The following is a 23,606-nucleotide window of genomic DNA, read 5'->3' as shown; positions in this document are numbered from 1 at the left end:
GGCTGATATAGGTTGAGCTCCAGGAGCAAACTCTGAGATAAAGTTTCATGCAAAGGAAAACTGATAAAAAATCAACATTCATGGAAAGAAGGGGAAGGAAGTATGATTGAGCAGAGACAGAAGTTGAACTACAATGGGATTCTAGCAAAGTCTTAAGTAACTGCACTGGGAACTCTGGAATATATATATAGCTAATCAAAGTTGTTGCATAGTAACCCAAAATGGCTAGGCCTTTAAACCCTCACATGACAAGCCATTGGATATAAAATACCCTGGAAAGGGTGTGGTGTTGAGCAAGGCAACTGAGATCAAGTCTGAAGGAGCTAACAGGACAGCAAGTCTTTTCTCGAAGGGGATCATTGTAGCTCATGTCCATATCCATTACTGTTCACTCCCGGTGCCACTCGGAAACATTTCTTCAAGGACAATACATATATATATGAAGAGTGATTCTTCCAGGATTCTAATGTACCTCTCTTCCCAAAAGAAACTTAGAAGAGAAAGGTTAATGGGACAAATTACAGTTCCTGCCTAGAGCTGGTCTTAGGACCATGATACTCATCGTCTTTCTCCTCCAATATCCATTGTAGATTCCTCTTACCTCAGCACTACTTCTGATTTTGGTGACTTATCTATTGGTGTTACCCAAACTCCCACACCTGAGGGGTGTTATTAGTCTCAGGACACCATGTCCTCTTGAGGCCAGGGTTGCTGACATGTCTATTTACCATTACAATTGAGCAAAGGAGTACAAAAACACACTCAAGTGTATTATCTGGATGCCACACATATTTACCCCTTGTGTAAAAGCACCTCCACTGCCTCCTGAAGACCAAGGTCCCGTTACCCCCTCCAAGATGGTAACTCCTCCCCTTGTTGGCCAGTCCCTGGCACAAGGAATCTGAAGTGCCTAGTAGCACTTGTAGTGGCAATTGTAGTCTATATTTCAATGGGAAGCTTGCTAGGTCCCCTTGCAAAAGTGTCCTCCTTTGGAATCCAGGACCTCTCACCTTATAGAGTGTAGAATTATGGAGCCGAAAAGGACAAAGTCCCTAGTGGATCATTAAGAGATACAGTAATTGAGGTCTCTCCTACTTCCATCCCTTAGTTACTGGACCTATGCATTCATCTTACTTGGGGATACAGTGTCATATAAATTTTTTTTAATTCAGTCTTCTGGAGGATGGATACCTTTTCTTACAAAGGGCTGCTTCTAAGCTAGCATTTCAACTGTGTCCTCAGAAGATCATTTTAAGGCTCTATCAGGTAGGTCACTTCTGATTAGAATGGTATGTGGTATGACCAGTGGATCCGGTAGTCATAAGCCCACTCTCATACCTCCTTTTAAAAAAAATTTTTTTTGGGGTCGCTTGGGTGGCTCAGTTGGTTAAGCACCTGAGTCTTTATTTCAGCTCAGGTCATGATCTTGTCGTTTGTGAGATCAAGCCCCACATTGGGCTCTGTGCTGATGGCACAGAGCCTGCTTGGGATTCTCACTCTCCCTCTCTCTCTCTCTGCCCCTTCCCTGCTCTCTTTCTCTCTCTCTCAAAATAAATAAACTTGAAAAAACGTTTTAAATAAAGAATTTCTTTTTATTAAGTAATTTCTACGCTCAACGTGGGGGCTCGAACTCACAACCTGAGGATCAAGAGTCATATGCTGTATAGACTGAGCCAGTCAGGTGCCCCTTCCATATCTCTTCTGTAGTAAAATAGGCTCTGTGTTCTGTCACAATTTTATATAGGATCCTTTCTCAGGGATAAAATATTCCATAAGTTTTTGGATAGTCATAGTGGCTGTGGAGGGCATTAACATATAATGCAAAGATTTTCATACTCTGTTCTTCCACTATGCTCATCCACCTCCTTGCTCCATTCTTTAAATCTTACTCTTTTCTGTGTATCTGCCTGTGAATCCTGATATATTGCAGCCTCAAGCCACTTCTTTCACACAAAGTGGATAAACAGGTGCATCACCCAAACGCCTGCCCATCAGGAGGATTTTCCCTCACTAGTGTCTTTCAAAGCCACTTCCGAATGAGGCTGCAGTGTGGCTGCTTCCATTTTTAAGCACTGGCATACTAAGCTTTTCTATTTGTAAACCAAGCTTGTAGATTTTGCTTTTCCGTCAGCTGAGGATAAGAGATTCCCAGTATGATCAAAGTGAGGTGAGGGAGAGGTGCTGGCGCACAGTGGTGAGGGTCACGGGCTACTTGCTCATGCAGCTTGTTTTTGCTCTCTAGTCCTTCGCGTGCTTGAGCTCGTGCTCATCTCACAATAGACTGCTACAGGATTCTAGCAACCTTACATGAACCCAGCTCTGAATGGGTGGTTCTAGAAGCATGGTCATTTAGTGTCTCCTGGTCAGGCATTCCATCTCTACCAATGTCCATTAGCACCCCAGATGTTTTTGTTTCTTTTAAGTATATAATGTTGTTTATGCCAGAATCTCAGGAATGTGCACCGTTATTCTCTCGCTGGGACTTGCCATAAACCGTGCTGCTACATTGCATCTTTCCTGCCACTTATCTCTAATACCATGGGACTTGCAGGGACTTACAGCTCAGGTGGCAAAGCTGCTTGCACTGCAGCTTGAATTTGCTGAAGAACTCTTTTTTGTGCTGGCACCTACGGAAGGCTGGCATCATTTCTCATCACCTGGAATATGAGCTAGATAAGTATTCTCTAGTGTGGAATATGCTGACTCTAGAACTGAGAGCAACCTATCAAGGATAGGAGTTCCCACTCAGTAGTGGGAGGTCAAGGTATAATGATTTGTCTTTTACTTTGGAAGGTATGCCCTAGCACACCACTGACCTCAAGACTACAAAATTTTGGGGTGTCTGGGTGGTTCAGTTGGTTGAGTGTCCAACTCGATTTTGGCTCAAGGTCATGATCTCAGTGTCGTGGGATTGAACCCTGGATTGGGCTCTGCATTGAGCATGGAGCCTGCTTGGGATTCTCTCCCTCCCACCCTCTGCCCACCCCTCCCCTCTGCCTCTCTCTCTAAAAAAAAAAAAAAAGACTACAACATTTTATTTATGTGTCAGGATTCTCATTCTTTATAGGGTTCATCTTGCATGGAATGTATGTGTCTTACTAAGTCCTCCAGCATGCTAACCAATCTTATTCATTAGCTCCAATTAGCATAACATCATTGATATAATGGATCAACGTGAAGTTCTCTGAGATGCCCAGATGGTCCAGATCATTTTGGCCTATATTCTTATAGAAAACATAGAATTAACATAGCTTTGGGAAAAACTGTAGAAATGTATTATTTACTCTATGTAAATGCAAACTGTTTCTGATGCTATTTTTTAATCAGAATATAAAAGAGTATATTTGCCAACTTAATTGGCATGTGTCATGTACCTGAAACCATATTAATTTATTCTAGCAAATATATTAATCATACATAGTACCATGGTTGCAATTAGGGAGACAATTCATTTAAGTTTGCCATAAACTATCATTTTCCAAGAGCCATCTTACTTCTTCTGGGGGCCAGGTGGTCAAATTAAATGGAGATACGGTAGAGTCCTCCATTTCTACAAAAGTTATAGCCTTAACTTTTGCCATCTCCCTATCTGGGGTTGTGATATTGGTTTTGGTTCTTAGATGGGACTGGGGGGATGAAGAAATATTTTCAGAGTCTTCTACTAGGGATTCCCCATTATGACAGCCCATACCCTAAAGGCCAAGAACCCAAAGTTGGAGTTATGCCAACTACAACATAGGTCAATCCCAACTACACATTTGGAGATCATGAAAATGACTGTTGGGCAGATCAGTAGATCCAGTAGGTTCACTGTAAGCAGGACCTTGGTCGAAACTCCACAAACCTCCATTCAGGAAAACCATGATGATACTTTGAGTATCTTAAGATCTATATTAACTGAGACCTTTGTTTCCCACAGTCTCCAAAATGTTTGTGATAACTAACTATAAGTGACTATTCAGTCAATGGGTTCTACACCTGAAAAACAATTCAGGTCCAGGATCATAGCAAGACATCAAAGCATATAATTGCCCTCAATTTAGTGTCCATCCATCTCTTTTTCTTCCAACTGTATAAGCTGAGTTGTACCCTTATTGGGTGCCCATCTACTTTGCCCCTAGGCATACTGTGTCCATTAACCATCTCTGTTTTTCTGCAGATCAGGCCCCCTTAGGTACCCTATGACTCTGCCACTCATTAAGAAAATTACATCCATCTTGCTTCTGGCAGTTAAGTGGCATTACCTACTCTGTATTGTTTTGGAGTCCTAACATCCCTATTGCTATTATTGAGCCTAATTCTGTAACTTTCCCACTTTCCTAATTCTGTAATCTTTCCTAATGTTAACCCTGTCTTATCAAGGACTTTCCTCACTGAACCTTTTAGTGATGCTTTTGCCCCTCCCGTGAGTGCATTACTTATGACCTTGGGAATGATGTGCCCATTAGTCCTTTCCAGGGTACATAATCATCTGGTGTCTTTTTAGCCTTACATATATATCCATTTAAGCATGCCCATTTCCCTGGGCATTTAATCCCTTTCTCCACTGTCTACCATAGCAATTTTGGCATTTCACCTTCATCTAGCATGAGCCACCTTTTTTCCATGTTTCTAGCATCCATACTAGTGGTGAGTTCACACTGTCTCCTCAGATCTTTGACAGGCTGTTAAATCTTATATTTTGGGAAGTGTCCACAAATCAGTAAACTCTCCTTTATCCAACTGTTCTGCCTGCGTGATGGAGTGGCCTCAGAATCCAGTTTCTGTAATACTCCCTCAGCTACTACCAATACATTATAATTAGGTCTTATAACTCCTTTAGGTAAATCTCTTTCCTTCCTTATCAGGCCCAGCAGGTCCCCCAACGATGTTATGTTGAAAGTTAACCCTAATGATATAGGCCTAATGACCAGAAAGAAAAATGGGGGCAGATCATGAGAAAGGCACATTCTGCATGCAGGGAAAGACATCTTAATGGTCCTCAAGAAGGAAAGAATGCTGGCTTTTAATGGAGATGGGCGATCACTTCTGTGAACCAGGAGGATTCAAAGAAGTCAAGGGTTCAAAAGCTTAAATAGCATCTACCCAAACGTCTCCAGCTTGAGTGTCAGTGTTCTATATTTTTGAACCATGGCCCTGATCTTGGCATAACATAGTTGCTTTGATTCAGCAATTGGCCTTTTCCAATTATTGATATCAGATTAAAACAAAAAACCAAAAAGCCTCTGTGTCTATGTGTACAAGTACACATACAGGCACATACATGCCATTGGAGTACACAGGCATTTAAAGAAATTTCTCGAAGGAAACATTTTACCACGGTTAAATATATGGAAGGGAGTATAATGGGAAGTTGTGGAGAGAGGAACTTGAACTATTTACTATACATTCTTCTGTATTTTTTACAAATATTTGTACAATATTTTTAAAGTATTAGAAACATTAAAATGATCATTGCCATAAGAGGAAAGAAATGAAAGAAGTCTTTAGTAATGTTCTTTATTTTCCCTCAAGATGCTTGACCTCACTTGACCTCATCCCTTGGGGAGAGAAGGGATATGTGAAGGCCATTGTGCAATGAACCAGTCTCTTGCTCCTGGAGAAGTGAGGGGGAAAGGGCTTGTTATCTGCGGTCAGCCATATTCTTTTACTTCTCTTCAGAAGGGGCCGAAGAGCTTTGCAACTAAGACCCAGGAGCAATGGAAACTGCATCAGAAGCAGAGCAACCTGTGTGCCTTTAAAGAAAATCATTCAATTGGGGGTGGTCTGCACATGATACCACAGAAGGAGTTGAATCTCTGCATTAACAACTTTTCTTGGGAACACCTGGCTGGCTCAGTCAGTAGAGCATATGACTCTTGATCTTGGGGTTGTGAGTTCATGCCCCACTTTGGGTGCAGAAAAAGAAAAAGAACAAGAGCAACTTTTCTCAGCTTTTTGGTAAGTTTGCAGGATAGAATGTGCCAAATAACTTACATAAATAGAATAAAATTTCTGTCTTTTATAGCTTTTGGTTAGACAGATTTTCAATACATTTGAGAAATGTATTTAAGATGGTGTATTTGTTTCCTGCAGCTGCTGTAACAAATTATTACAAATTTGGTGTCTTCAAACAACAGAAATTTATTCTCTCACAGTTCTGCAGGCCAGAAATCCAAAATCAGTTTCACTAAGCAAAAATCAAATCATCAGCAGTGCCACACTCCCTCTGGAGGCTCTACAGGAGAATCCCTTCCTTGACTCTTCCAGTTTCTGGTGGCTGTCAGTATGTCTTGGCTTGCGGTCACATCACTCCGATTCTGCCTGTCTTCACATACCCCTCTTTTCTGGGTGTGGGTGTAAATTCCTTCTGCCTCTCTCTTATAAGGACATTGTAGCAAATTGGGCCCACCCATATAATCCTGGATAATCTCTCTATCTTAAGATCCTTGACTAAATCACATTTGCAAAGACCCCCTTTTCCTGATAAGTTAACATTTACAGGTTCCAGGAATTAGGACTGGCATCTCTGAGGTCCATTATTCAGTCTACTACCAAGGGACTGATTTAAAACACATAATACATATGAAATCAATTTGTGGGGCTCCGTCTTTTCAAAGACAAATCTGCTTCTAGAACCCAATACTGAGAAACAATGGGAGTTTCATGTATCTTCCAATCAGAAGAAAACTACCATATGAATTAACACACCATGGATAGAGAAAATAATTGGTAATTTCAAATTTGACTTTCCCACCCCTGAACTTCTGAAGCAGAATCTTTCCATCTAATTCTTACCCTACCCAAAGGTATAAGAGTAGACACTGATATATAGTCTCCAGTTCAGAGTCAAACTTCTTCTCACATGGGAAACTCCACATAGCTGACTTCTGGGTTATAAGCAGGGATTTACTTATTTAACCATGTAGGATTCACCAGTCAGGAAGTCAAGCTGGAATACTAGTAAACATTTGTTAAACATTTATTATATCCCCAGTACTGAGTGAATTACCTCACACATATTATCTTATTTAATTCTCAGAGCTAACTTTATTTTTTGAGTTTATTTATTTATTTTGAGAGAATGTATGTGTGTGCATGCAAGCAAGGGAGAGGCAGAGAGAGAGGGAAAGAAAGAGTCCCAAACAGGCTCTGCACTGTCAGCATGGAGCCCTTCCCGGGGCTTGATCTCATGAACCATGAGATCATGACCTGATCCGAAATCAAGAGGTTGATTAACCGACTAAGCCACCCAGGTGCTCCTCAGAGCTACCTTTTGAGGTGGAGTGATTCATTAAGGCTCTTTGGCTGGATCCCACATAACCCAAAACAGATTTATGAGTAGGCCTCTGGACTGGCTCGTGAATCAGAAGAGCTGCACAAACAGGGTTAGGAAAGACAGAAAGGACAACACTCTGAGGCACTCAGCCGCAGCTCTTGGTTCTCTTCTCTGTCTGTGGCCCTATCATCAGATGACTCTACCTACACTGCCTTCTACTTCTGTGGGTTTTCACTGACAATTCGAATTCCAAGCAGAGTTTAATTTGACTCCGCTGGAACAAAGGTACTATTGTTGGCCCTCCCTGAGACAATGCCCACTATGGGCCAGAGGTACATGTTCAGTTATAGGGGGAAAAAAGAGTGAGCAGGAGGAATGGATCAGACCAAAGTGATAATTGCTTCATAAATAATGTTACCCTCATTTTACAAATGGGAAAAAATATTGAGCCTTAGAGAATTTGCAGATTAGTAGCAAGTCGTAAAGCCATAATTTGAACCCACTTCTGCCCAACCTGAAGCCTGGATTCTTAACCACAATTCCTATCTTGGTATCTGCTGAAGCCCAGGAATCAAAGACAGATTCCAAAGCAGTTTCTGCATGAATTTCCAGCAAGAGTTGTGGTATTTCAGCCAATTTGGAGACCCAGGAAAGTAAATGTACAATGAGAAATCTCTCTGTGCCTATTTTGTGAGCAGGTATTGATTGCAGTGTTGGATAAAATGGACATTTAAAAAAATGTTTATTTTTGAGAGAGAGAGAGAGAGAGAGAACGCAAGCAGTGGGGGTGGGGGAGTGCAGAGAGAGACACAAACACCCATAGATAGGAAGACAGAGGATCCGAATCAGGCTCTGCACTGAGAGAAGAGAGCCTGATGCACGGCTGGAACACCCAAGCCATGAGATCATGACCTGAGCTGAAGTCGGATGCTTAACTGACTGACCCACCCAGGCACACCTAAAATGGACATGTTTTATAGCTTAAGTGTGGTTGCAAGAAGGTAAAACCCAACTGTAACAAGCTTAAACCAAACAGTATTTATTGACTCAAGGGAATGGGCAACCTAAGGGAGAAACAGCCTTCAGCAAATCTAGATGCAGTGCCATCAAGACTGGTCCCTCTCACTCTTCATCTTCATGTTCTCCTTCCCTTTGTGTTCACTTCACTCCCAGGTAGACTCTATCTGTGTGAGAACAAAGATGGCCATCAGCATCACTAACAGTCAGCAACATCAAGGAAAAGAACTCTTTTTCTCCCTGCATCCATGGCAATCCTGAGAAAAGATTCTGATTGGCTCTTCATGGATCAGGTGCTAAGTGACAAGCAGACCAATCACTGTGTCCAGAGAAATGGTGTACACATTCTGATATGCTGTTCTAACTCCTGTGTCGATTCCTATGGTGGATTACATGGGACCACATGACTGACAGACTCACCAGAATCACACAGAGTGGGCTAAAATCATTTCCTAAAAAAAGAAAGAGAAAGGCTGTTGCAAAAAAATGGGGGTGGAGAAGGAGAGCAGGTATAAAAAAATTGTAAACACATTATAGACAAACGATGGTACACACCTTTGGGCTCCACTTCACCTACTGAATCAGAATATTTCTGCATGATTCTTACACATGCTAAAGTTTGATCCATACTACAGTTTGTAAAATGAAAGGAATTCCAGGAAAGACATTGAGGAAAAATAAGATTATGAGGTGAAAGAAGTAAATCAGAGCTAGAATGAAGAGTAGGTAATAGATGGATGAAATAAAGGGGAGAAAGGGAGAAATAGAAAAGCAAAAACAAGCAATAGCACAAGCAGCATTTGGACAAACAAGGCATGTTCTCAGGAGTCAGTCAACTTTACCTTCGTATATCCTAGGGGCTGTTGTATAAGAAATCACTTCAGCACAGTGCTGGAAAGAGCCGGGCTTAGGAAGGAGAAAGGCTTGGGTATGAATTCTCATTTTGCCACTAATCAGCTTTATGAATTTAGGCAGATGACTCATCCTCTCTGGTATCAGTCTTCTGATCTATAAACTGGGGATAATGATATCTTGCTCACAATATTCTCCTGAGGCTCCAGAGACTGTAATGCATGCAAAAATAGTTGTTCTTGTCTTAGATGCCTCCCAGTTCTCTTAACCCTTGCTGCAGAATTAAGACCCAAGAGGTAGGGAAAATTTAGGAAGAGAAAGGCTTGTGCTTAATATGAAGAGCTTTCTAACAACTTGAGTCACCCTACAACCTAATTAGCTGTGACCTCATTGATAAGGACTGAATGTGTTTCCCCCGACCCCAGATTCATATGTAGAAACCTCAAACCCCAATGTGACTGTTTTTGCAGAGAGAGCCTTTATTGAAGCAATTAAGCTTAAATGAGGTTATAAGGGTGGAGCCCTGATCCAATAGGATTAGTGTCCTTATAAGAAGAGGCATCAGAGAGCTTGTTGCCCTTTCTCCGAGGAAGGGACACAGCAAAGAGGCAGCCATTTGCAAGTCAGAAAGAGAGCTCTCACCAGGAACTGATCCCTGCTAGAACCTTGATCTTGGACTTCCCAGTTCCCAGACCTGTGAGAAAATAAACTTCTGTTAAGCCACCAGCCGACAGTGTTTTATTATCACAGCCTGAGCAAACTAAGATCCTCTTCCTCACTGGAATTAAAACAAGCTGACAGTCACCTTTCAGAGATACAGAAGGACTTTCCATAGGAGGACAGTAGAATAAGAACAAACTATCTCTAAGTCTATCCCAGGACTTCTCAACCTTGGCTGCATATTAGAATGACCTGGGAACTTTTTATTTTTATTTTCCAAGATTAAATAATTATTTAAAAAGGAATGCCACTCATGGGAGGGAAATCAATGTTGTCTCCCATAATTCTCTGCATCTGGGACTATAGAAATATCACTGTCCCTGCCCCACAGCTTCAAATTAACATTCTCAAGTCATGACAATAACTCTTCCCAAAGGGGACCTTCTGGAAAGACAAGCTATTTCATCAGCTCATATTTCCCTCTTTTTGTAGCATGTACTAGCTACCTATCCAAGAAATATACCCTGGAGAGTAAGGAGGGGATCCAAGAAAGCCCCCAGTTGTTGACAGCCACAAGATTAGAGACAAGCACAAAGGAGTAGCTCAACATACTGGTAAAAAGTCCTATGACAGCTTGGGAATAACTTCATTTCGTTCATGGTAGAAATCCCACTGTCTAGTGCATAGGTAACAGAGCAGTGAGTTATAAAGCCACAAGGAAATGATGTCACCTAGGAGTTGAGGAATAAAACCCACAAAAAATCCTAGGATGCCCTCTTCACAATAGAAGGTTACTATGGAGTCACAAATTCCACAGTACTTGGATTCTCTGCCAATGAATTGTACCATAGATCTCAGAGTTGGTCATGTGGAAGGGATTTATGATGATGGTAGCAGCAGAATGAACCGTCATCTCTCCTGAGTTGTATCATTCATAACTTGGTCAAAGGAAGGTGACTTCTTTCTGTTCATTTCCAGGGCCTAAATCCTGTAAAACTTTACCATAGACCACAGTTCCAAGGACTCCTGAACACAGTCTTAGAGTCTGTGAACAACTCATGCTTCCCATCTATGCTCCCAATGTGCTGAACATGATAAAACAGACAGGAAACTGACATACTTGCTGCCCCCAAATATTTTGTTCTATTGTTGGAAGAAGAGGCTTATATCCCACCTGGATGAGCACCTTCAAGTGCATGAGAGACTGGGACAGGATAGTGAGGCAGGAGCCCAGGAGCACTTGACAGACCATATTTGCCATGATGGCACCTGGAGATGGACAGACATATGGAACCACCAAGCAACTGAGTTACTCCCAGGTCTGACCTCGGAACTTTTTAAATATACTGATGTGAAAGAAAGAAAGAAAGAAAAAGAAAGAAAGAAAAAGAAAGAAAGAAAGAAAGAAAGAAAGAAAGAAAGAAAGAAAAAAGAAAGAAGGAAGGAAAGAAAGAAAGAAAATAAATACAAAGGAAAGAAAGAAGAAAGAAAGAAAGAAAGAAAGAAAGAAAGAAAGAAAGAAAGAAAGAAAGAAAGACAAAGAAAAGAAATACAAAGAAAAGGAAGGAAGGAAGGAAGGAAGGAAGGAAGGAAGGAAGGAAGGAAGGAAGGAAGGAAGGAAGAAAGGAAGGAAGGAAGGTACTGATGCCCAAATTCTCCCTCCTAGACCAATTAAATCAGGCTTTCTGGGTGTGTGCATTCTAAAATAGTGTTCCAGGTTACTTTAATGCACAGCCACGGCAAGATTGAGAATCGATACCTTAAGAGATCTGAGACTCTTTCCAGCTTAATAAATTAGTATTAATTTATTAAGACTTACATCTGGTGCCCTAAGAAAGGAGTATGTGTCATGAACCCCACTTTGCCAATACGAAAGAGAGAAAAGAAAGAATTGTGAAGTTAGTTCCCCAAGTCATTAAACAAGCAGATAATGAAGTTGTAATATCTTATCTTTCCATGTATGACCTTTGGAATTCCTAAACTATATTTAACAGTGTAGTAGACATTTGTCATTTTGCTAGCCAGCATCCTTCCCCTTGTATTGGAAGTAGCTTGTCTTTGGGCCAACTACTCCTTACAATTCTATGGAGTCTTAATAGGACAGTTGATTACAAGGTGCCCCATCACAAATTAATCCACCAGACTCTTTCTTCAGGGAGAATGACAGAGGGACTCTAGGTAGGTGGAGCTGTACTATTCCCATGTCACAACTAAGGAAAGAGAATGTATTCCTCAGTGAGACCCTATAGCTCCCTCCTTCCCTTTCTTCCCATCAGCATTTCCTTTAATTCTGTGAGCTATTGAGTATGCTTCCACTAACTTCCTTTTTCCACCTAGATGATTCAGAGCTTCTTCCAGTAGCTTGCAGGACTGGTTCAAAATAGGTATCTGGATGTAAGCACTGCAAGCAACAGAAATCTCAGCCGTGGAAATAGCAGATGTAGGTAGGTACAAGGCAGTGGAAATCCTCCAATTCGGTTGAAAAAGTTGAAGCCAGTTCTTTTCTTGAAATTTCCAATTTTCACATGCATCTGTAAATTTCTTGTTTTGCTCAATCTAGTTCTGATTAAACAAGCTATGTATGCAAAATGCAAGGAGTCACAACAGCAAGGTGTTCCCCTCTTTGTGGTTATTTGGGACATCAGTAGGTTGGGGCTGCCATTGGGTGGGCCTTATAGCACTTTTTTTTTTAACCCATTAGAGTAGTCTTAATGCACATCAACACCTGGCTGAAACCAAGCCTTTTGCTGTCATAGGCCTCCAAACAATAAATGGGAATTGGAAATTTAGACCCAGAGTGTAGTACCCAACCAAACTCCCCATCTAAGATTGTTGTAATAGAAAGAGCCTATAGAAAGCAAAAAGGCAGAGACAGCAAGTGGACATAATAATAATGATGATGACCACCATTTGTTAAGCCCTTACTGTGAGCCACTGATCTATGATGTTATTTAATCCTAGAAGAGTGATACTATTATGTTTTGTTTTGTTTTATTTTGTTTCTAAGGTTGAGCTGCAGATGCACAGAATTGAATTGATTCAGTCAGTCATTCTTTCCTGTTACTGGCATGATATAATCATCTGTCTAGACATGACCCCTATTTTTTCTTATCTTCTTTATCCCTCATTCCTGAGTGTATCGAATATATGTTGTTCCAATCTATTCTCCATAGACTTACAGATCCACAAAAATATGTAGTGTAGTGTCTGCTTTTAAAATATATATAAATGGATCATACTGCATGTCTAACTCTGCAATTTGCTTTTTTTATTCAGCATTATGTTTCTGAGACCCATCCATGTTGATATATATAGAGAGAGCTAGTTCATCTGTTTAAACTGCTCCATGGTATACTATCATATGGATATACTATAGCTTATCTATATATTTCCCCCTGATAGAATCTATGTATAGATAGATATCTATGCATTTCTCCCTGTTGTTAATTCTTTCCTATTACAAAAAACGCTTCAATGAGTAATCTTGTATATGTCCCTCAATGCATTGGGCAAGAGTCTCTCTAAGATTTACCTAGAAGGAGAATGGTGGGGCTTTAGGCTTCATGCATTTTCAGTTTTAGTAAATCCTGCCAAATTACAGAGTAGTTTTGCTAATTTACACTCCCATCAACAGTATAGGAGAGTTCTTAGGATAGATACTATTATTATCTCCATTTTGCAGATGAGGAAACACACAAAATGTCCAAAGTTAAACACTATCTATCTCAACCACATCTATCTGACTCCAGGTCTACACAACACAATGTCACTACACAATATGCACTAATTAACACCTGGAAATACATTCAGCTGCAAGTGACAGAATCCCCTACCTGTGGCTTAAGTAGCATGAGTATTTATCATCTCACTTAACAAAAACAGTAGAAGGAGGTGGTTCCAGAGTAGCTAAGCAGCCCAGCTATGTCATCGGCAACATGGACACTTTTCGTTTTTAATTTCGCTATCCTCTACTGTCGAGTTATCACCCCCATTTCATTTTCTCTCAGCCTTAGGATGCCTGACGTTGCTCTGACACCATGTCTAAGTTCATAACAGTAAAGGGGGGTTGGGGATGCGCAGTGGCACCATGCATGAAGTTCTTCTTGTTCTTTTTTTATAATAAAGGAAAGAAAAATGCCTTCCATGAATTCCCCACTCACTACACCCTTTGCCATTTTTTCTCATTGGTCAGAGCCTACAACTGGTCCAATCTTCGGGCAGAGTGGCATGAGATTATTCTGGTTTAGATCAACCACAACTCAGCCACAGGGACTACAGATTTATCTTTTTAATACCAAGCCATCTCCATGTCTCAAACCTGTTCTGTCAGCAAAGAAGAAAGACATTGGCTGTTGGATAGCAACTTGGTTTTCTTTCATCTTTGACATTTTCTTCTCAATTTTTTTTACTGGCTTCTCCTCCTCACTCAGTTGTTAAATACTTGCTTCACCTTGGGACTCTTCTCTTCCCAAAATAGTTAAGAGAGGACTAACAGATGGCCAGCAGGTCAAAATTGAGTTTGTGACCCCTGCTGTATACCCTCTCCCTATGCTGACAGCATCCATTTTCATGGTTTCATATACCATCTACATATTGATAACTCCTAAATTTGTATCCCCAGTTTCTTCTTCTTTCTTGAGCTTCATATTCATATGTAACATAGCCTATTTAGAGATTCCTCAGACTTATCAAACTCAACATGTCCAAAACTGAGCTTTTCACCTGCCACCCAGACTTGTTCTTTCTTTTCTGGTACAGTCCATCTCCAAGAATACAATTCCCTTCCACTAGAGTCACCCAAGTCAGAGACCTGTTTCACTTCCCACACAATAGCTCTCAAGTTTGTTTGCTTTTCTTCACCTGTACTGCAAACACCTTAATCTAAAACTGCTACTAGAGAGGCGCCTGGGTGGCTCAGTTTGTTGAGAATTTGGCTCTTGGTACAGGCTCAGGTCATGATCTTACTGGCATGAGAAGAGCCCCACATCCAGCTCTGCACTGACAGCACGGAGCCTGCTTGGTATTCTCTCTCTCTCTCTCTCTCTCTCTCTCTCTCTCTCTGCCCCTCCTCCACTCTTGAGAGCTCTATACCTCTCTCAAAATAAATAAATAAACTTTAGAATAATAAAACTGCTAGTAGAAACTTTGTGGTATATCTACAGACCAGCACCTGTGCACCCGGGTTATAAATGCAAATCTTAGGGCCCACCCCAGATCACTCCTGGATCAGAATCTGCATTGTAACAGGATTCCCAGGCAATTAATTAAAATTTGAGAACTTTTCATGTTGACTTTTGCTATAGCTTATTAACTGGTTTCCCTGGATCAGTGTCTTGCCCCTAAAACTCTTTCTTGACACTACAAACCTCATAAGTCACTTCCCTTATTAAATCCTGTAACTAACCCCCCCCCCAAGATCCCCCTCCTTACTGTTGCCTTGGAGACAGAAGGCAAAAGCCTACAGAATAGACACCTTATAGAAGTTCCCCTCCTGACCAATCTCCCGCTGCATTCTGGCTTGCCCTCTGGGCTCTAGCCACATTAGTCTTCCAATTTCTGTGCCCAGCCATCTTTTTCCCAAGTCAGGGACTTTTTGCCTGCGATACCCAGCATGATCCCAACTTTCTCTGGCACATAGCTAACTCCCACTCACTTCCTCAAAGAAGTCCCCCTCTCTTACAGGCCTTGTGAGGTCAGCCACTCTCATGTTAACCTCTCTTTTTGCACACTGTGCTCCTTCAGATATTTATCACAGTTGTAGTTAAAAAAAATGGTGTGCATGTTTTATTGTTTAATGTCAGGCTTTCCCCATTGAATGGAAGCTCTAAGACAACTGCATCAGCTCTAGTGTTGTTACATCCTTCTGGCACCTAGAACAGTGCTTGACACATGTTCCGTACTCAATGAGTAGTTGTTGACTCAATGAATATGAATGAATAACAGTCCCCAGGGAGTTGTCCTGGCCCGCGGTGGCCCTGCTTTCTTAGTTCAACTGGAATTAAGAATCTGCAAAAGACTGAGGAGGGCCAAGGAAGCATAATTTGACCACCAGCAAGCTAACTGGGGATGAAAACGTCCAATTCTGACAGATGTACCCCGTGCACGTGCTGAAAGAAAAACAGAAGCAGCCGCCTGAGAGTGATGGTAAACATTTTGTTCCCCAGCCAGTGCCCTCCTCAATACACTCCCAAACTGACCTTTAGAAGGACTTTTGTATAGTGGGAGGTCTCTTTTAACCTCCAATGAATAAGAGTGTGAAGTGGTGTTTGCTTTTTTCCCTTTGTTCTCTGGCTGAGAAAAGTCTGGAGGCGGTAGAGTGAGGCTTAGCAATACAATTGCCTTCCCTTTCAAATGCTAAAGAGGGTTTTTGCTACTGGTTTAGTATAATCTGAGAGTTGTAGAGGTCTGGAAGGGATCCACTCCCCTTCCTTTTGGCATCTCATTTCCTGCAGGCTAGGGGCAACTTGGCAATTAATAGAAAAACCAAGGCTGCAAAAATATAGTCAACATTGTCCTCCAAGTGTCTCTGCATGGTGAACAGCAGAGAGCTAGATGCTTCTCTCAGGAGAAGTACAGGATGTATAAATTCCCACAGTTCTGAGGTGGGCTAGAGATTGTGCGGTTTGTGGCTTTCTCTTCAACTGGGAGGGAGCTGGAATCAGAGGGCGACTCGTTCAAGATAACTGTTAGCACTGCCTTTTGACTCCCCTACAGCATGGATCGGTGTTTTGAGGGACCATAATGTTTAAACAGTTTGGAGGGCTCTTTTAAAGAAAGAGAACATAAAACTATGAATAAAAACAGATTCAGGGCTTTGGAAAGAACTGAGGGTCTTCATTAGCTTAATGATACATCCATCTCTGACCCCGTGAGTGTACAAGAAAAGCTGAGGCTTTGAAAGTCTTGGGCAAGTTATTCACTCCCTAGAGCCTTAACTGGGTAACCAAAAAAATAAGACCCTCTAGTCCTCCTTCTTAGAAATGGTTTAAGGAGAAGATGCATGAAACAAAAGTACCTGTTATTTGATAGGACGTGCTCAATAAAAATGTCATTTTGGAGACCTCCTCTTTAGGGACTTATAGATCCATTCGAGTCACCTTCTTTCCTTAGGTTTACTGAAGTTTTTGCAGGTGTTGCTATAATCTATCTGGAATAGATATGATTACTTGGAGACTTAATCGAAGTTCCCATACTGGTAACTGAAATCAACACATTTTTTGGACATTCCAAGGATCCCTAATAAATTTAATTTGTATTACTTTTTAAAAAGCTAGTCCATGGCTATTTGGTTTGGTTTTCAGTTTAATTTGATGTGTTGTTTAACGTGTGTGGTGTGTGCACACATGCCCAGGCTGAGAATCATATTGTTTACCATCCCTAACATTGATCATACTTCACCAGTTCTTTCTACGTGTATAATCCTAAAGGCATCTGAGTCTATAATAAATCAGGATCAGCAGTAAACCTGTGGAGGAATGGAACAGGAAGAAGGAAAATAAAAAGGCGATGAGGTGAAATCATAGCTAGCAAGTAGGTCAATAGTATTGGGGTTAGTGGGGGAGCCTCTGGCCTTGTACTTCCTTCTTCAACTCCCAGCTCTGCCACTTACCAGTTTTCACCTATAGCTACATTCATTTGAACCTTTTAAATCTCACTTTGCTCATCTATAAAACTGGGATATTTATAGGAGTTTCCTAAGAGGTTTGCTATGAGGATTAAAATGAGAAAATCCTCTCAATGTGCTAAGAACGGTAACTGGAACAGGGCAAACCCTCCATAAATGTTAGTTATTATTAAGAGCAATTCCTGCGTAGCCTGTAGTGAGCATTACGTGTGTCATGTCTTGTTCACAATACTGGGGGATTAAATGGCCCTCCCCAAATGGGGAACTATCGGAATTTAGACAAGAGTCCAGTTTTAATGAGTCTCTGTTTAGTGTTCTTCACCAAATCAAAGATCCATGGATTTGTAAGATGAATGCCTATTTCTAAGTAGTAAGATGTGGGAAAAAGTGTTTCTCAGAAATGAAATATAGTAGCGTTTTTTCCTCTGTGTTACCTCTTGCATCTCTTCTACCAATTTCCCTTCACTAGAACTGTTAAAAGATAAACATAGGCATATGTAAAAATTTTAAGAGTTTATTTGGGCAAAAATAAACTCAAATCAAGCAGCATCCAAACTAGCAGACCGAATAGGGCTCCACGGAGCTGTACAAAATGATAGAATTTTAATGATCTCATGGTTCATGAGTTCGAGCCTTGCATTGGGCTCTGAGCTGATAGTGCAGACCTGCTTGGGATTCTCTCTCTCTCTCTCTCTCTCAAAATAAAAATAAACTTAAAAAATGATAGACTTTTATAGGCGGAAGGGAGCAGCTCTTTTTTTACTAGGCAAAAAAGTGGGTTGGTTATTGCAAGGTTACTTTCCTTTAGGGGATGGGGCTCTATCAGGCAGAATACCCTAACTGGTGCTGATCAGGTGATTCCTGATTGAATGGTTTAAGAATCCATTTCTGGGAGAGCAGAAACTATGGTTAAGTCTCAGATTGGTGTTGTGGAGTTTAGCATAAGTGACTCTTCCTTGGGCCCACTGTGTTGTTTTGTCTTATTTTGTTTTGTTTTGTTTTACCAGCATATTGTTCAGTAGTGAATGTGCCCATTGCCAGAAATATTTATGTATAAAGTTAGGTTATATATAGAAACATCAGTGTGGAGTCCTATAGAATTTTCATCATACCCTCCATTGTCATCACTTCAAGATGTAATCCAGATACTTGGTAGATTAAGTTTGGAAGGCCACTCTTTTCCTATCTAAAGAAAACTACTAGGCAACTACATGGTGATGTTCAAAATTATACCCAAATTCAGGTTTTGATCTGATGTACCCTGTAGAACACTTTAGCTGAGGCTGAGAAGACTCAGATGTGGGAATCCCATTGTGGGGAACAGTGTGATGTAGTAAAGAAACATGTTTTTTGGTATGGAGGACTCAAGTCACAACTTCTTCAGCACAAGTAGCCTTGAGACTTTGCGTGAATAACATTGCCTATAAAATGGCACCAATAATCCTACCCTGCTTATTTCTACCATCAGAGTAAGGGTCAGAATGTAACAAATGTGAAATGTGATACGTGTGGGTGTCCTGTAGAAATGTAACCTTTTTAAATGTAATTTTTAATTGCTATAGGTTGTTATTTTTAGAGGAAATGAGATGGTGGAAGTTGGACAAGTCATATGTAGAAAAAAATATATATATAATTATGTATGTATTCTGAAAAGTTTATAAGGGTATAGGCCAACTTGCTTACATGATGAGGCTTTCATATTTACTTCTTTATTTATGGATTGTTTGGATTCATTTTACAACAAGCATGTATTTTTATAATATTTTTATTTCAATAAATTCCTCTAAAACAACAAAGAAACCCTGTGCTAAAAAGAAGTTCTTTCAAAAGCTGTAATTTGGTCAAATTGAATCTATTTTAACACATTTTATTCCAGTCCCCCACCCCAGTAAGTTATTAGATGATGTGAAAACAGCTCCTACTAACACACTTCTCTTTAAATTCTACAGCCTAATATTTGGTTGTTGGTTTTGGTTAGATACCCTCACATAAGAATAGAATACCTCTTTTGGAAGAAAAATGATGAATTTTCACAATTTCTAATCAAAAGGGACCCAACTGAGCAGAGGATTGGCAGTTTCCTCAAATCACAAGTATGATGTCTCAGAAATTGTTAGTTTCCATAACACGTTAAAGACAAAAAAGTTACTTTTTTGGAAAACTAAAATGTGTAATTTTACCTCGGTGGCCAGTCTTTGTCTGGCTCTTTTGCTACTCAGAATTCCTCCTCTCATCTTAGAAACTAGTAACGTGTGTTGTGTGTGTGTGTGTGTGTGTGTGTGTGTGTGTGTGTGTGTGTTTTAATGCAGCTTAATTTGTAATAGCCAAAAACTGGAAACAATTAACATGTCCATCAATAGGTGAATGGATTAACATGAATGTATGGTCACACAATGGAATACAACTCCACCATAAAAATGGGTGAACTATTTACAAACACTATGGCATGCATAAATCTTAAAATAATATGCTGAGTGAGAGAAGTCGGATGAAAACAAGAGTACATATGTACCATATGATTCCACTTATATAAAATTCTAGAAATGCAAGCTAATCTACAATAACTAAAGCAGGTTCAGTGGTCACCTGGAACCAAGTGGAGGGTGAAGAGGGATGAGAGGGAGGGAATCACAAAGGGCATGAATAAATTTTTGAGGGTGACAGCCACATTTCTTCTTTTTCTTTTTTTCCCTCATAACTATTCTCTTTATAGATAAGCTTACAATTGGTGGCAAATTTTTATAGAGTGGAAAGCTTTCACTATATATTGTCTATATTTAAAGCTTGTTTATCTTTCTGAAGAGGGAAGTTCTAAGACTAATAGGTACTGGAACTAACAAATTTAAGAAATTAGATAAACTGCTAGTTTATTAAATTTGTTTAACCTGATAGTTATAGCTTGTTAAGTTAAAGTTATATATTTTGTTTGAGAGTGATTGGTAGTGATAAAAGTTATCGAAAACAATGACTCATGTGATATTTGGGCTTTAAAATGATACCATACTCCAAAAAATATCAACTTTCATCTTTTAGGAATTGGTCAAATGTAAATACATGTTTTTCATTATATGTTTGTCTCTCTGGTTTATTTCTCACAATAGTTTTTGAAAACGATCACCATAACAGGGTTTATTTCACAGAGGGACTTATGCAGTGAAACATAGCCAACAAGCACTACTCATACACATAAGACAACTCAGTTACCAGTGCCTGTTCACATACCTTTTCTCTGTCATCCCATCTGAATGCCACACTGTCCAGCTTCAAGAAAACTGTCATTTTCATAACCAATTCCCAGATTACCAGGTCTGTCAAACTTCAGCACTCCTACCCCATCCATCACTCCCCATCCCCACCATATATCCACACACTTCATTATAAATTCTTACATGCATCAAGCAACCTTAAGGAATTTAAAATCCATCATTCTAATATCAAATAGCTCTTTAAAAACTATGGTAAGCACAGAGAAACACATAGGGCTTGTTGTAATGCAGATTTTCATGCCTACTCAGACCTTTTAATTTTATAGTTCTGGGTAAGGAATCAGCATTTTTATCTTGAATCTTTGACATTTTAATTATTACATGTCATGGTGTGGGCCTCCTTGGGTTTATCTTGTTTGGAGCTCCCTGTGCTTCCTGAACCTGGATGTCTACTTCCGTCCCCAGATTATGGAAGTTTTCAAGTATTATTTCTTCAAATAATTTTTCTGTCCCCTTACCCTCTTCTCTTTTTGGGATCCCCTACAAGGCAAGTGTTTGTTCACTGCTGTTGTCTAAGACATCCCTTAATCTATCCTTACTTTTTTTTTTTAATTCTTTTTTCTTTTTGCTGTTCAGCCTGGGTGCTTTCCATTACCCTATCTTCCAGATTGGCTGGTCTGTTCTTCTGCATCCTCTAATCTGCTATTGATTACCTCTAATGTATTTTTTCATTTCAGTTATTGTATCCTTCAACTCTAATTGGTTCTCTCTTGTATTTTCTCTTTGTTGAAGTTCTCACTGACTTCACCCACTTTTCTCTCTAGTCTGAAGAGCACCTTCATGACCATTACTTTGAACTCCTTATCAGGTTGATTGCTTATCACTGTTTCATTTAGTTCTTTTTCTGAGCTTTTGTTTTGTTCTTTTATTTGGAGCATATTCCTCTGTTTCCTCATCTTGCTTGACTTTCTGTGTTTGTTTCTATGAATGGGACAGCTACTGCTCCTAAACTTGAAGAAATGATTCTGTGTATGGTTGTACCCTATGTAAACTATGTGTGCCTGGTGACTTTGTCTGGCTGCCTGGAGCTGTGGCTGGCATGGGCAGGGGGTCCTGGGACACTCTGTGCTGGGGCTGCCCTGGTGGGATGACTGGAGCTGAAGTGGGCACAGCCCAGGGCTGTCTGTATTGAGGGCACCCTGGGATGATAGCTGATGCTGAAGTGGATGCAAGCTCAGGTATTTCAGGGTGCTCCATGCAGGGGAGACCTGGCAGGGCAGCTGAAGCTGAGGCATGTGTAAGCCAGATGCTCCATGCAGGGGCACCTTAGTGGAAAGAGTCTGGAGCTAAGGTGGGGTGTGGACCAGGGATCCTGAAGCACTCTGTGCAGGGGGTGCTGTGGCAAGACAGATAGAGCTGAGGCAAGTGCGGGCCTTGGGGTCCTGAGGTGCTCTGTTCTGCAGGTGCTCTAGCCAGCCATCTGGAGCTGAAGTGGTGTCGGCCTGAAGTGTTCGGGGTATTTTGCATGCATGTCATCTTGGTGAGATGGCTAGAGCTATACTGAGAGCTGACCAGGGGTGTCCCAGTAAGCTGTGGCTGCCTTGGTGGGACAGCTGGGACTGATGTGAGCTAGGGACCTGGGTCCCACTGAGATGGTAGACTGGCTATGATATCCAGAATCCTGTTCCCATCTCAAAGTGGAAGGGGAATGTAAACCATGCCACCTGCAAGCCTGTTTGACCCAGAGAGAGTTCCAGCAGCTCCCTTACCATTTGGCAGGGCTCTAATGTTAGTTCTTCTGTGTTCTAGTTGTTCTTTTAGACTACACCTTTTTTTTTCCTGTGCCGTAGGGCATTTGGGGTTGGTGTTGGCTAGGGGCCTGGGGCCCTGCTGAGGTGGCAGGCCAGCTATGGTGCCTGGTACTCTGCTCCTGTCTGCACAATCAAGGTAGAGGGCAAATGTAAACTCTGGTACTCATCAGTTCCTCTGACCTGGAAAGAGTTCCAGCAACTCTCCTGCTGTTTGGCAGGTTTCTAGAGATGGCTCCTCTATATTCTAGTTGCCTTTTTAAACCATGGCTTTTTTTTTCTGTGCCCCAGTGCAGATGAATCTGTTGATGGTCCCTGTATGTCCCTTCTTTACTGTAGTTCACCATGTGGGCAGACGGGGTTTCCCTTTGTTACCCTGCTTCCATCTCTCTTGCCATTCTCTATTTGGTTTGTTTTTTTGTTTTTTGTTTGGTTTTTTTTTTGTTTTTCTTTGTCTATTTTTTTCTTCAGGAGGAATTGCTTTATAAATAGGTGTAGACTTGGTGTGTCCACAGAGGAAGTGAGTTCAGGGTCTTCCTATGTTGACATTTTGGACTGGAACTCTGATAACATGTTTATAGTCTAACCTCAGGCCAACCTTTTCCCTAACAGAATCTTCTATCCCTTTATTCCCCACACATCTGGTATCATCTCTTTGCATGTAAATTCCAAATATTTTTCTCTAGCTTCAACCACTGTTTTCATTTCTGAAAGGCTTTTTAATTATCAACTCAATTTGGGTTCATTGCTGATCTCTCAACTCAAACATACTCAAAGCCAAATTAATCTTTTTCTTTTGTTCTTTTCCTTCCCCTCCTTTCCCTTCTCTTCCCTTCCCTTCCCTCCCCTCCCCTCCCCTCCTCTATTCTTTCTTCTTTCTTTCTTTCTTCTTTCTTTCTTTCTTCCCTTTTGTCAAGGGAGACACGATAATTCTCTCCAGGTAACTGGGCCTGGCCAAGACTATCATTTTATCTTGAACTTCTCCCTTCTCTGTGTCCATCTTCCCCACAATCCTTTGCTTAGACTTTTATTACCTATTTTGCTTCTTCCCACATCTACTTCCACCTCCCTGGTTCAGGCTCTTGCTTTCAAAGAAAACAACATGAGTGAAGAGAACAAGCAATGAGAAGCCCTCATAATGGGGCTAGCACAGGACTCAGAAATTGAAAGATATTTTCCTT

The 23,606-nt window shown here is 40.8% G+C and overlaps 1 pseudogene; it reads right to left on the bottom strand.

Annotated features, from left to right (window-relative positions):
- Window positions 1-9,836: 9,836 nt before the first annotated feature.
- The window catches only part of LOC106978924 (mitochondrial carrier homolog 2-like), a 56,704-nt pseudogene continuing 42,934 nt past the window's right edge, over window positions 9,837-23,606 (bottom strand).

The sequence above is a fragment of the Acinonyx jubatus genome, chromosome C1, assembly GCF_027475565.1.
Source record: "Acinonyx jubatus isolate Ajub_Pintada_27869175 chromosome C1, VMU_Ajub_asm_v1.0, whole genome shotgun sequence".
NCBI lineage: Eukaryota > Metazoa > Chordata > Mammalia > Carnivora > Felidae > Acinonyx > Acinonyx jubatus.
The sequence above is the reverse complement of the archived record's forward strand: the minus strand, read 5'-3'. Positions and strand labels throughout refer to the sequence as shown.